General features: G+C 34.2%; 1 protein-coding gene across 3 annotated transcripts in view; it reads right to left on the reverse strand.

Annotated features, from left to right (window-relative positions):
• LOC114329508 (protein yellow) overlaps window positions 1-15500 on the reverse strand; it is a 371690-nt gene that overhangs the window by 332776 nt on the left and 23414 nt on the right. Inside the window, exons 1-2 of one of the 3 annotated variants that reach the window (XM_050655688.1) lie at window positions 11347-11481; window positions 10923-11130 (exon numbers count right to left, since the gene is read on the reverse strand). The exons of 1 other annotated variant lie outside the window; for it this stretch is intronic. The gene's annotated coding sequence lies outside the window, so the exon portion shown is untranslated. Of the gene's footprint in view, window positions 1-10922; window positions 11131-11346; window positions 11512-15500 lie in introns of those variants that run through there. One more of the 3 variants, XM_028278641.2, reaches the window with a different exon arrangement.

Here is a 15500-nt window from a genome sequence, read left to right on the forward strand (position 1 = left end):
CACCGTTTTTTGCTATCCAGCTTGACGAGAGTACAGACATAGCACAATGCTCTCATTTGCTTGTATATGTTCGTTACATTGAAAATGAAAGAATGAAGGATGAACTGATATTTTCTACTGAGCTGTTGACCACTACTAAAGCTGTAGATGTGATGGAAGCAGTATCAGACTTTTTTAAGAAACACGAACTTTCTTGGCAAAAACTTATTGGTGTATGCACAGATGGTGCTCCTTCAATGCTGGGTTCTCGTTCAGGCTTTGTGCAGTTGGTCAAAGAGAAGAATGCTGATGTGGTTGGGATTCATTGCTTTATTCACTGCCAAGCCTTGGCAGCAAAAACTCTTCCTAACGAACTCAATGCTGTTTTAAAGCTTTGTATTAAAGTAGTCAACTACGTTAGGAACAGTGCATTAAATACTCGGCTGTTTAAAATTCTGTGTGAAGATTTAGGAAGTGATCACAAAACGCTGCTATTTCATACAGAAGTACGATGGCTATCAAAAGGCAATATGTTGGGAAGACTATTTGAACTCCGTGATGAAGTGATAACGTTTTTGGCACAGCAGAAACAAAACGAGCTTAGTGCAGAGTTCAAAAAACCCTGGAACCAAGTGATTTTGGCCTATTTATCAGACTTTTTTGACACGTTAAATAACCTAAACTTGAGACTGCAAGGTGCAGACTCAAATATAGTAACACATCGGGATGCCATCAAGATGTACGTTGAGAAACTACAACTTTGGATACGTAAAGTGTCAATGAACCCCAGCAACTATTCAAGTTTCAGCAAAGTAGTGTCAGTCTCAGAAGAAGTATGTTTTGAGGACGTTTTTGAAGGACCGCTTTTGAAAAACTTGATAACTGACCATTTGAAGAAACTCAAGGAGGAGTTCAGCAGGTACTTTCCTAACTTGTCAGAGGAGTTGTACAAACTATCAACTGACCCGTTCAACATGGACATACAGTTGCTGCCAGAAGAGTTGCAAGAGGAGGGAATAGAAATAAAAAATGACTCTGCTGCAAGATACGATTTTGACAAAATGGACAAGCCCTCATTTTGGTTAAAGTACTTAAAAGTTTACCCTAGTGTTTCAGGGAAAGCTGTTCAGATGTACTTGCCTTTTTCAACAACATACATGTGCGAAAAAGCGTTTTCAACTCTTGTGGCGATCAAAACCAAGTACCGCAACAAACTTGATGTCGAAAGTGACCTACGCTGTGCTTTGTCTGAAACTCAACACAGGATCTGTCAGCTTATCCAGAACATGCAAGCGCACCCATCTCACTAAATTACATTTTATGTTTTGTTTTTGTAAGTACGTATTGTTTCACCTTCCTTAAATTGAAAATGTATCTGTGTTACAATGTTAAATTTTGTATCAGTTATTATATTCGTTTTTCATGTAATACTTGTTTAAATTTTCACCATACGTACAATTATTGATATGTGTAGGGGGGCGTGGGGGGGTCTCCAAATAACCAGAGGGGGCGTGGTACAAAAAAGTTTGGGAACCCCTGGTTTATAGGATACATATCACTAGAAAACAGCCAGGGATATAAACATTTTTAAACTTTGGTTTTTTCGGAACACCCTAGACCGCATATTAAGTACTTATTACAATCTACTATTAATACCCTCTGTGGCTCAGTAGTAAGAGAGGGTTGTGAGTTCGAATCTCAACTGTTAGGAAATTGTTCTGTATTAAAAATTGATAAACCAGCATAATTTCTATCTTTGTGGAATCGGTACTCACCGAAGGGGCCGCAGTCGTTCGGATACAATTATTAGTGTCTCTTTGTAAGGACAATGAAGTCAACTTTTCTAAGTAACAAGACGTTTACTCAATACGCACACTACGCATTACATCTGATGAAATCAACCGCCCGAGCCAATGGTCTTAGTTGTCGAGGCATTAAGGCTAAATTAGAAAAAAATCTACTATTAAAATTTTTTAAAATCGATATTATTTTGATTTTTTTTTTATTAAAGCACGTATTCGATTTGCTCCTTGATTAGAATCTGTTATATGAATGGGCCACCCTCCTCAATTTCTACTTATTCCTACATATTATGCCCATTATTGAAAATATTCAATAATGGGCTTCATTGCGCTATAGACAGTGTTTTCTATTGATTATGCAGATTTTGAAATATATTCTGAGATAAACGTTGCTTCAGAGTTCTAAAAGACGACACGATCTTCTGATAACTCTCGTAGATATCCCCGAAAGGTTTCTTGTGGTACAGACTGTAGAGTAGTATGTCAGGTCGACCGGTCTTGTTGGAACCCCTCGCCTCTTTTCATCAGAATATTCCTAGGAAGACAAAACATTCTTAAATCATGAATAAATGTTTTGGCCACCATGTCCCTATAACATGTCAGGGAAACAGCAAAAGGTGTATCAATTATCATCACCATCATCAACCTGTATGCGTCCACTGCTGGACATAGGTTTCCTCCAGATCTTTCCATCTGTCTCTGTCTTGTGCGGCTTGCATCCAGTTACTAATATTACGCTTCATATCGTCGGTCTATCTGGTTGGTGGGCGTCCTCTGCTCCGTAGTGCTTCTTGTCGTGGCATCCACTGAACAATACATTTTGTCCATTGGTTGTCTGACAATCTGGCGACGTGTTCTGCCCAGTTCAACTTAACGGAGCTTTTCTTTCGACAGCGTCTGTTGTTTTTGTTCTACGACGTATTTTTTCATGTGGGGTTCGGCCTTTCCGGTAGACAGCCAACATCTGGCGCTCCATGGCTTTCTGAATTATGCGAATCTTGTTGACCACCTTTTTTGTAAGGATTTATATTTCCGCTCTCTACAGTTGAGTCCGCGAGTCTTTACCCGTGCGTCATTAATACCTGGCGAGATAAAACACATACTTTTTATTTAGCATCATTCTCTTCCACGCATGAAATTAATGACAAACCAGCTGCCGTCTGTTATTAAGTAAAAACACATGTTATTTTTATGAACGATTTAGACTCAGTGCGTTGAAAAGAGATAGGTACAAAGAAAGACGATTGGGAATGTCTTCACGTATTACAAGTACAATTTCTGACGTTTTGGTTGTTTACTTTTGTGGCTGTCAGTTTGTTGAATTTTTTGCTGTTATTTTGTCGAATTTTTGCATTTTGTTGTTTTTTATAGTATACAAACAGGTGTTTTCACAACTAGTTTTATATTGGAGTTAGAAATTTTGTGATAAGTTTATGTTATTTTACGATAAATTTTGACAATGTACAAAGCTAACCTCATTGTTGACACAGCTGAATGCTTGTGTTTAAGGTTCCGCCAAAGTGAATAAAATAACACAAAGAAAATATGTTATTGAATTTTTTATAAATTGTTTATTTATTTATTAATCAATGATAATAAAATAATTTATTAAGCTGTTTCAAATGTAGCTGTAATTATGCACCAAAATTTTAAAGCAAAACTTAAATTTGACGTTCTATTTATTTGATAACGTCTTTTATACTATAACCCGTGATCGGAATAATATCCACTTGCCGTTGCGTTTAGTAAATTTCCGACTTATTTCGTATGCTTTAAATGATGACGCACGTCATAATTTACGACGGGTAAAGACTCGCGGACTCAACTGTATGTGAGTACAAGTACATACTGGTCAAAAATTTTTCTTTTGAGGCATATGGGCAAGTCCGATTTAAATACACAGTTTAATTTACCAAACGCTTCCCAGGCTAATCCTAAACGACGTGGGGACTCACATATCTGGTTTTCTCTGCCCAACCGAATTTTATGTCCCAAGTACTTATAAGATGCAGTTTGCTTAATATACCTTCCATTAACAACAATATTACGATTTAACAACAGATTAGCCATTATTTGCATCCTGTTCTTATTAATCTTTAGTCCGACCTCTTAGGAAGCGTGATATAATTTTTTCAACATTATTAGTGCATCATTCATCTGATCGGCTATAGGGACGGTGTCATCTGCGAATTTCAAATAACTGAGCTTCTCTCATTTATATTGATACAATATTCGTTCAGATCTGCTTTTTTACAAGTGTCTTCTAAAAGTGTCGTGAATAGTTTTGGTGAGACAATGTCTCCTTGCCGCAGTCCTCTAGAATTCCTCCTACCGAATTTACTTGTTCTGATAGTCTTATGCTAACCCTTGCATTTTAGTAGATATCGTCGTCGTCACTGCAAAACTCACTAAGTCAACTTTTGTCAAAATTGAGTTGTGTCCTAATCGATTTACAATATCAATAATTTTCATACTCTGTCAAAAATAACGAAGTCCTAGAAAGTACCTAGAGATGGTTGCGTAAGTCACTGAATATGGATAAGTCTAAAATTACCATTGTGTTTTCAGACAGAAGTCACTAAATGATCGTTTTCTCAGATCTGTTATTTTGCACTTAGTGACTTTTGCCGCGACGACGACGATATATTTAATCATGTTAGTGTTGTCTGTTTGGCATTCTGTCAATGCTTTTAACATTTTTTTGCTGGTTTATGGTATCGAATGCTTTCCCATAGTCCACGAATCTCTCTCTCTCCCGCACCAATGGTTTGTTGTATTCCGCTGACTTATCTATAAGGTTCCTTATTACCAGTAAATGATGGTTAGTAATATATCCCGATCTAAATCCAGCTTATTCTCTAGGCTGGTAAAAGTCTAACTAAGCATCCAGATTTTTTTTGATAATTTTTGTGAAAAGTTTATATATGTGTGATAGCAAACTGATAGGACGGCAATTCTTTTAGATTTGTTATGTCTCCTTTCCTGTATAATAAAATAATGATTGCATTGTTCCATTGAAAAGAGGTTTTCCTTGGTAAATGAATTAGGTGAAAAGTTTGGTTAAAACCTGCATAATTTTGTTTTCACCTTGATTGATCGCCTGGATCACTACTCCGTCCTCACCAGGAATTTTGACTTCGTATGGTGTTATTTCTGACATTAACTCTGATCCCCGATTTGTGATTTTGGGCAGGGGCTAATCGAGTCTTTCATTATCCTCAATGAAATACGAACGAATACAGCACACTGTTTTCTGGCACTGCTCACCACATCGTCACATGCCCACTATTTAGTAGTTTCTGAACGATAACGCATAGATTTTAAAAAGCAAAACAGCGATTTGTACGGCCTTTGATAAAACTGTCCAAGTGTTACTTTCATCATGTTAAACAAAAAATCTGGAGACTTACAACATGGCCAAATTCGTGCACAATATTCAATCCGTCAAGACCCGAATCTGTTTGTGAACCCTATTACTGGCCTATTGGACCTTCTATTAATAGGGTATATTTTCTAAAAAGATATAAATATGTTTCTTGCAAAACACGTCACATTCTTGTTTAGCATATAGTTACTTTCTTTGTAGTTAGATATTATATTATAAAAATAATGGAGAGTATAATTTATGTTAAATGTGTTAACATAATATGAATTAAATGTTGATTGACTATGACTAGAATTAATAAAACGTGAAACCCTGTAATAAACTTTTTTTAAAATAATGCATACGCGATTAAATACTTATTATCGACATACAAGTTCTAAACTTTCTAACCAAGGGATATAATTATAATAGTCAATTATTAGTATATTAATGTGTTCACTGAAACTAATGTTACGTGTTTGTGTTCCTTTTTTGCTCTTTTTCTTATTATTAATAATCCAGAGAAATAAGATTTTTCTCGTGACACATCCCCCTTTAGGCCGAAACCAGTAGAAACCCAATTTTTTGAGTAGTATGGACATCTATATTAATAACCTATAATATGTTTCCTGCAGCCGATTTTAAAGATTTACATAGTTATAAACAAATGAAGATCAAAAAACGGCAAATTTTCGCTTTTTTCGTCGATTACCAAAAAGTTAAGCATTTTAAACAAATCTGAGATTAAGAAGCTCATAAATCGTATAACAAACTTTAATATGGCGTTGGCTGAATATCTCTATCCTTATTGATTGCTTAGAAAATTGCCAAATAAATAATAAATTTTGAGTTTTTACAAATATTCATAACTTATGTAAAAATTAACTTGGAACCTTCTTATTACACGGAATGCTGAGACTTCTTGTGCTTAAATTATATTTTAAATTTCAAAGCAACTGGCCAAATAGTTTAGGTTATTTAATATGTTGATCCCAAATTCATTTCTTTTGCAACACTACAAGTCAGAAAATTATGAGGTTGCAGTAATACTTCGGACACTCTATGAAGAACCACTATTAACTTAATCAAAAAAAAAATGACAAAAAGTAATTTTAAACAGTGTAAAATTATTTTGCAAGATTTTTTGCTTACTAATAACCAATTATAATAACTTTTGAACCGTTACCCGTAGAAAAATTATTTTTCATATTTAGAAAGACTAAATTTTTATACACATTTAGAAAGAAAAACAATTGCCCTAGGACAATTAGGGACGAAGTTAGCCCCCCTTTTTTAATTCATATGTTCTTGCAAAATAATTTTGCAACATTTAAAATTATTTTTTGTCATTTTTCTTAATTAAATTAATAGTGTAAATCTTCTTCTTTCATAAACTATCCAAAGTGTAACGTTTCAATCAGCCGATTGAACGCTACATGAAGCTCCGCTTGGTATTTGTCCTTCGGACTATATATTTCTATAAGCGACCCTACTATCGTCAAATCAATTAGTACATCTCTTCGAAGGTAATTAATCCGATACAAATTTGTACTTGATCTTTTGCCATTGCCACGTAAATCAGGCACAATATTGGCATACATTATCGTGTTTGTGTGTAGGCCGTTAAACAATGGGTAAGTTTGATTATCTAGTTTTAGCCTAAGTTTTTCACTGATTTCTGTTGCACAGCAGATACCTACTTTCTCCTTGAAATAAAGCTTAAAAACTTTTATAATTTTATTTCTTTTTCTCTGGTATATAATATATTACTTTATTTCCTGTACATAGTTATAATATTTTATTGATAGAATTCTTTCCGTTTCTTTTTATTTTTAATAATACCACGCCGTTGTCAGAGATTTTGCTGAGATCGTGTTTCTTTCAATGCTCAGCTTTATTTCTGATCGGGCTTTTATTTTGGGAGAAAACTGATCCTTGTTTGAATTTTTCTAGCCCCTACCTCGGGAAGAAGACTTTAATCAAGCACTACCTGGAAAAGAAAACACACTACCTTGAAGAGCGGAATTGGCTTACAACCGTATCCTGATGCATCAGTAGAATGAATTAGACAAGACAGCCCTACAGAGACAAGACAGCCCAACAAGGGGGCCCTAGACTTCCCATAACTGCCGGCGACGACAAATTCTGCAGGGATTGGGGACCTCCTTTAGGAACTGTGACGGAAAGCCTTAAAGCTGAGTAAATTTTTATCTTTATAACTGTTGTACCGATTACCAGCAGGGTCTCGGTCACGGGCTCAGAAAATTAACTTGGTTGTCTGTATACAATAAAATGATTTTTGTTAAGTTTTTTTTATATCTGAATAAATAGTATCTTTAAAATGATTAGGTAGACTTTTTATTTCCTGTACCTTTCTGGGATGGGTGTGAAGGAAGAATGAACAGGGAACGAACCCATGGCTGAGCAGTCGGGCAGAACACCATTCTGATGGATGGAACGGTGGACGTTTTTCTTTTGAATATCCTAAGGGATGTTCGAGGAATTCCTCCCCTCGTTTCTCCCAGCAGTGTGGTGTTGCTTAATGCCCTGGTCTTGTTATGATCAGGATGTTACAAAAGTATTTCTGTAACTTCACGATGTTCTGACTTATAGTGTTGCAAAAAAAATAATTTGGGATAAACAAATTAAATAACTTTTAAACTATTTGACCGATTGCTTTGAAATTTAGGGTATCATTTAAGCACCAGAAGTCTCAGCATTCCGTGTAATAAGAAGGTTCTAAGTTAATTTTTACATAAGTTATGAATATTTATGGAAACTCAAAAATTAAGATTTATTTTGCAATTTTCTAAGCAACCAATATAATAAGGATAGATACATTCAGCGAACGCCATATTGAAGTTTTTTATACGATTTATGAGTTTCTTACTCTCAAATTTGTTTAAAATGCTTAACTGTTTGGTAATAGACGAAAAAAGCGAAAATCTACCGTTTTTTAATCTTCTTTTGTTTATAAATATGTATATCATTAAAATCGGCTGCAGGAAACATAAAATATAGGTTATTATTATAGATGTACATACTACTCAAAAAATTTGGTTTCGGCCTGGAGGGGGCCGTTGTGTCACCAACAGGATATTTTTTTTCCTTATTTCTCTGAACTATAAATGTGTTTTTGTCATATCGATATTATTTAGCTTGCTTTCGGTTATCTAATCTCATAAAATCCTAATACGACAAGTCTTTTCGATGTGTTTCGATATGTAAACATTGAATGACGTTTAATAAACGTCATTTTATTTTGCAGCTTATTTTCGGATTTTTTTGTCATTTGCCACACTTCGGAGCCATACTTTAAAATTGGTTTCAGAATAGCGTCGTAGGTACATCCTCATTTTTGTATTTAAATTTATGTTATGTTATTTTTTTATCTTTTTTATAACAGCTCCAGAATGACTAAATCGAATTAGCTAATTTCGATTTTAAAACATTTGTAGATGTCCAACGAAGGTTTATGAGGTGAGAAAGTGTGATGAAATTGTAAAGAAAATATTAAAAATAACAATGTCAATAGGTACATTGTCATATATGCCATATGTCATGTATGTCATATATTTCAACACATTATGACAATTGTCATATACACACAGTTATATTATATCAAATACATTAGACTATAATACATACAACTCTTGACATTTCCCATTAATTTTGATGCAGCACAAGATATAGCGCCATCTAGTAGTTAGCGTTGTCTAACCACAAACTATGAATGACCTGAAGATCTGTCAGTTAATCCATAGTTAACATTATTAACCTAACTTTTTTTTTGGCCCTTGGGAGCTATGCCCATTTAGCCAGCACCAAATCCTAAACTAAAAACTCTCTAATCCTAACAAGCAGCGAGATTATGACGAAACCAAAACGAGCAAGGATGGGAAAAGGAAAAACAATTTTCACACCCAGGGATCGATCAGGGTGACTAACCACAGAATAGGTAGACCACGGAGGCAATGGATATTATAACGACCAGGAGAAAAACAAAGGTTATTCAAAGCTAATCCTAATCTAAAGTTTTAATTTACACGACTTGAGAAAACCTAAAAGAATACTAAAGATTGAAATTTTATTTAGAGCCAGTAAATTTATAAGATTGTAAGGGGGGAAAAGGTTTTCTTGCATCAGCTGAATGTATAGTTTATTTCTATGTATGTTAAACTTGTTACATGCGAAAAAAATGTGATTTAAATCGCTTGGTATATTACATATATCACATAAATCAGACTCTATCAGACCAATCTTGAACAAGTGAGACGGGAAACAGGCATGTCCAAATTTTAAACGGCTTATGGTAACTATATCATATCTCGACAAATCTTGATTTTTGTGCCAGTACTGCGTTGGGATCTCTGGATGTAACAGTATGTAACTTGTCGGTGGTTTACGCAATATTGTTTCCATCTTAATTTCCAGCTATTCTTTAAATTATATTTACTTATCGAAATGCATTTTTGTAGCCCAATATCATTTGAAATTTCCTCGCCGTTTAGACTACCGTCTTTCGCTAACTCATCTACTTTTTCGTTATTTTGGAGACCAATGTGCGCTTTAACCCAAGTAAAAATTATATTGAATTGTCTGCTCGTTAAGTCAGATATTAGTGTTTCTAATTCTACTATAAAGGGATTACTGCTTACAGAATTTGCATCTAGTTGGCTAGAGAAACTTTTTAGGACTGATAAAGAGTCAGACAGTATGTTTATTTTTTTGATATCATGGTTGTCAGCGTATTGGCATGCTTTTATAATAGCTAAAGTTTCAGCGGAAAATATTGATGTCATGAGATTAAGTTTGAATTTTTTTTCACCATTAAGTACTGGTATATAAAAAGCACAGCCTACTCCATGTGTTTGTTTTGAAGCATCCGTGTACACTTGTATATGGTTAGGATATCTAGCAGTATAATTCTTAAGGATGCATTTGCTAAGTTAAGTAGCATATTTTCAGAGTATATCGGAATTTCGATTTTTGAGATCTCTAAGCACTTAAAAAATTCGGATTTCGGTGGATTTGTAATAATGTTACTAATATTACAAGTATTTCGAAAAGCTGTGCATAAAGTGGGAGACGGCTTTTTTGACCAATACTTTATTGTTAGATCGAAAGTGTTTAACATACAAATTTTATTGATCAAAATCGGGTCTTTTATATATGATTTTAGAAAAAACTTTTCCGCTAACATTTGTCTTCGCTCCCCTTTGTGTCCCCGGGTGTGTCTAGTCGGAGAAACTTTGATATATGGGAACACTGGAACAGGGGAAGTTTTAATTGTGGAACAGGTTAAAAATTTGGAACCGTCAAACCACGAAAACGGCACATGTATTTTGTCCGACAAAACAGACTTAAACTCTCTGAACAAATATTAAACTCTCATACAAAAATCAGACTGCTATTTATCACCAAATGGGCGTTTTAATGAGTGGAACATGTAGAATATATCAATTGACAGGAATTATGACAGGTGATAAATAGCAGTCTGATTTTTGCATGAGAGTTTAATCTCTGTTCGAAGAGTTTAAGTCTGTTCTGTCGGACAAAATTAATGTGCCGTTTTCGTGGTGTGACCGTTCCAAATTTGTAACCTGTTCCACAATTAAAACTGCCCTTGTTCCAGTGTTCCCATATATCAAAGTTTATCCGACTAGACACCCTTAAGCTATTAACAAATTTTCAGTTTGCTATTAATCCATTTTTTTTCATACGCGGGATCCAGACCTATCAACCATCATAGACGAAATTCAAAGGAGACAACTGACCTGGTATGGCCATGTAGAAAGAATGAACGACGACAGACTGCCAAAACAAATTCTAAAATGGACGCCAAGGGAAAGAAAGAAGAGAGGAAGGCCGAAACAATCCTGGCTAGGCGGCATTCAGAAGGCAATGTCGGAAAGGAATCTTCACCCTGGCGAATGGAAAGACCGACGAAGCTGGAAACTGGGAACCGACAGGAGAAGAAGAACGCTATAAATAACCGGGATAATAATAAATAATAAAGAATTTTAATTCTTAATTAAATATTATACCAACTACACCAGGGAGTTTTTACTTCACGTTAAGTTATTATTAAAAGAATTATAACAAATTAACAAAATATGAACTTTTAAAAAATTGTAATTAAATTCCAAAAATTATAGTTAGTTTTGCCAGGCCTATTTAAAAGATCCTATAAAAACTTACCAAACAAAAAATCGTTTTCTTTGAACTGATTATAACAAGCACCACCAAAACAACTTTAACAAAGCAAAGTTGGCTTCACATTGTCATAGTGGGCGCCGATTCTTGATGATATCAACAATAGTCCTTCAAAATGAAAACCAGACTAACTAACGCTAAATAACACTGTTCTGTCAGAGATAAATTAATTACCATAAGAATTTTATATCGCTCATTAAAAAATCGTAAGTGGTAAACAAACCTTGGTATGTGTTGCAACCTTAGTTTGGGAGTTAAAACTAGAGTAAAGGATCTTACGAGGATAATTAAATAAATTCTCAGTAAAAGATATAAAGTAATAACATAAGATGTAGTAATAAAAGTGATTTTTTTTATTTAGCTTAGTACCTCGACCACTAATGGCCATTGGCATGGTAGAGTGGATTTTTCCAATCAGGTACCTAGTGTAATGTGTATTGTGTGTTGAGTAAATGTCTTGTTACTTAGCAAAGTCAACGTCATTGTCTTTGCAATATACGCTTATTCTATCCAAACGTATGCGGTCCCTATGGTGAGTACCTATCCCATAAGGATAAAAACTATTTTTCATTTATTAATTTTTAATAAATGAAAAATTCTCTACCCAGGTGAGATCCGAACTCACGACCTAGGTCGAAAGGTAGACGCTCTTACCGCTGAGTCACAGAGGGGTTTCAAAAAAGTAATTTGTTTTATATCTGTACTGCTGGTTCCTGTAAGCTTTCTTCTTATAGATAGGCTACTAAAGCCAATTTATCCTTCAGATTTAGCCTCTTCTATCTATCATATCAGCCCTAAACATCCATTCTTGGATATAGGCCTCCTCTTCCTTCTTCCATGCCTCCCTGTCTTGAGAAATTTGCACCCATTTTGACCCAGTGTGTTTCTTCAGGTCATCTGACCATCGCATCTGTGGCCTTCCCCTTTTCCGTTTGTGGTTCCACGGTCTCCAATGTATAATCGTCTTATTTCATCTTTCATCCTTATGGCGTAGGGTGTGCCCGGCAAACTTCCATTTAAGCTTTGCTACTTGGGTAGAGACATCTTTCACTTTTGTTTTGTTACGGATCCATTCGTTTCTTTTCCTGTCCGATTCAGTCCTATCTTTGTCGATTCTCTATCTAATTCTTCCATCATTCTTTGTAATTCTTCACTTTTTTCTATGTACAGTTGAGTCCGCGAATCTTTACCCGTGCGTCATCATTTAAAGCATACGAAATAAGTCGATGATAAGTCGGAAATCGAAATTTACTAAACGCAACAGCAAGTCACTTACTGTCATTTGCTGTTGCGTTTAGTAAATTTCAACAGCGTAACAGTATGTTAACAGCGTTACCACAATTCGAAATAATATTATTTATTTGTTAACCTTAAATGTATAATTACATAAACTTAGTTTGTAAAATACACATATGCTTCTTTTCATGAGCATTTTTCAGTGCGTCACAAATGATAGAAAAGAAGGTAAGTCCGTGATAATATACATTTTAGTGACATGACATTTTAGTTAAATTTGACAGTTGTCACATTTTTTTTGCAATTTGGCATAAAATCAAATTAGACCGGGCAGTATCGTCGCCCTCGCAAGCGAAATTATTCCGATTCGATTTTTTTGCACAAACTTTCTCAAAAAGAGGTCCTTATAACATATCCACAGGGTGCCGGGCGGTGCCGTGGTCGAAAAATTGTTTAAAACATTTTTTTTAAACAAATTAATAAAAACAATTTTTTCTTTTCGAACAAAATTTTTTTAGATAAATTGGCTTATTCTGAGCGAAAAGGTCTCTTGTCATTTTTTTCTAAAATTGATTGTTGTCGAGTTATATGCGATTAAATATTTGGAAAATGCGAAAATAGCCATTTTCAAGGCTTAATAACTCGATTAAACATTATTATTATGGTATTCAAAAAGTCACCAAATCAAGTTTCAAATTCCTTCTTCAAGGTCCTGAAGAGATTTTTGTCATTATTTTATTAGAAAGCTGTTTTCTTTTTTTTTTTTAATTACCAACAATAAGCGCTATAGGCCAGGATTTATCGTCGCCCTCGTTAGTGAAATTATTCCGATTCCATTTTGCAGAAACTTAGTCAAAACGAGGTCCTTATAACATATCCACAGGGTGCCGGGCGGTGACGTGGTCGAAAAATTGTTTAAAATTTTTTTTTAAACAAATTCACAAAAATAATTTTTTTACTTCGAACAAATTTTTTTTAGATAATTGGGGACATTCTGAGCAAAAAATGTCTCTTGTGATTTTTTTTTAAATTGATTGTTGTCGAATTATACGCGATTAATAATTTGAAAAATGCGAAAATGGCCATATAACTCGACAATAATCAATTTAAGAGAAAAATCACAAGAGACCTTTTTTGCTGAGAATAACCCAAATTGTCTAAAAAAAAATCGTTCGCAATAAAAAAAAAATTTTGTGAATTTGTTTAAAAAAAATTGTTTAAACAATTTTTCGACCACATCACCGCCCGGCACCCTGTGGATATGTTATAAGGACCTCGTTTTGAGTAAGTTTCTGCAAAAAAATGGAATCGGAATAATTTCACTAACGGGGGCGACGGATACATCCTGGACTATAGCGCTAATTGTTTGTAATTAAAAATAACAGCTTTGTAATAAAATAATGACAAATATCTCTTCAGAACCTTGAAGAAGGGGTTTGATACTTAATTTGGTCACTTTTTGAATTTCATAATAATAATGTTGACTCGAGTTATTAAGCCTTGAAAATGGCCATTTTCGCATTTTTCATATTTTTAATCGCATATAACTCGACAACAGTCAATTTTAGAAAAAAATGACAAGAGACCTTTTTTGCTCAGAATAAGCCAATTTATATAAAAAAAATTTGTTGGAAATGAAAAAATTATTTTTGTGAATTTGTTTAAAAAAAATTGTTTAAACAATTTTTCGACCACAGCACCGCTCGGCACCATGTGGATATGTTATAAGGACCTATTTTTGAGTAAGTTTGTGCCAAAAAATCGAATCGGAATAATTTCGCTAGCGGGGGCGACGATACTGTCCGTCTAAATCCAATTGTGTTTATTGCATTTATAAAATGGTATTTTCTTTGATTTGTATAGTCTTTTAAATTGTTCAGATTTCATTCGTAGATATATTACATAATTCGCAAATTATTTTATTTTTGATTATGGCGCCACCTATTGACAACTAGAATAAATGTTATAAATGTCACTGACGAAATATAATCACCGACGTGCGTTTTTTTCTGTCACATACAATTTAATGCGTTAGAAAGAAATCGAAAAACTGTGACGCACTGAAAGATCCTCATGAGAAAAGGCATACATCCATGTTAATTAATATAACATGTGAAAATATTTTATAATATGTATAAATATTTTTGTAAATAAAATAATATTGTCAAAATTTTTTTTATTACATGCATATTTTCTAGATAAACATGCATATTTTTAAGTAAAATACTGCATGTTTATGCGCATATTTTATACCTTTTTATTTGCATATTTGCCTAAGTCTACTTATGAGTCATACAGTAAAAATGCTATCAAAAGTAGGACATAATCGAATCTCTAGTTGTGCAAAATAATTATTGGAGACGATCAGTATGGATTCAGAGCCCTGTTGTTTATTAGTCCTTACCCAAAAATGCTGCGACTAACAGAAAGATTATATTTATATGCTTTATAGACTTCACAAAAGCATTTGATGAGTAAGACATGACCTACTATTACAAGAAGAAATCGGTTTAGATTGGAAGGGCATCAAACTAGTAAAAAACTTAAAATCTCCTGGAACCAAAACGCTAAAGTTAAGATCCTTAGTTAAGGCACTAGGGGATTCTAAAGAGGAAAACTGACAGAGTGTGTTGCGACATTATGAGTGAAATAAAAAATGTAACAGAAAAAGATAAAAACTGAAGACGGGATTCAACCCAACGTGAAAAAGATTAAACGCAAGAAGAGATAGAGAAATTGCTGTCAAAATTTGGTATTTATGACCCTTAAAATAACACCAAATGCTAAAATTTATTAGCCTGTGGATAGTGTGGATGTCTCGTCAGCCGAGGGTACGATCAGTGGCGTGGTAATTTTATGGTCAAACTAAGTTTTGTTCTAATTTTTATCATTGTGAGAATTAA

The sequence above is a fragment of the Diabrotica virgifera genome, chromosome 7, assembly GCF_917563875.1.
Source record: "Diabrotica virgifera virgifera chromosome 7, PGI_DIABVI_V3a".
Classification (NCBI taxonomy): Eukaryota; Metazoa; Arthropoda; class Insecta; order Coleoptera; family Chrysomelidae; genus Diabrotica; species Diabrotica virgifera.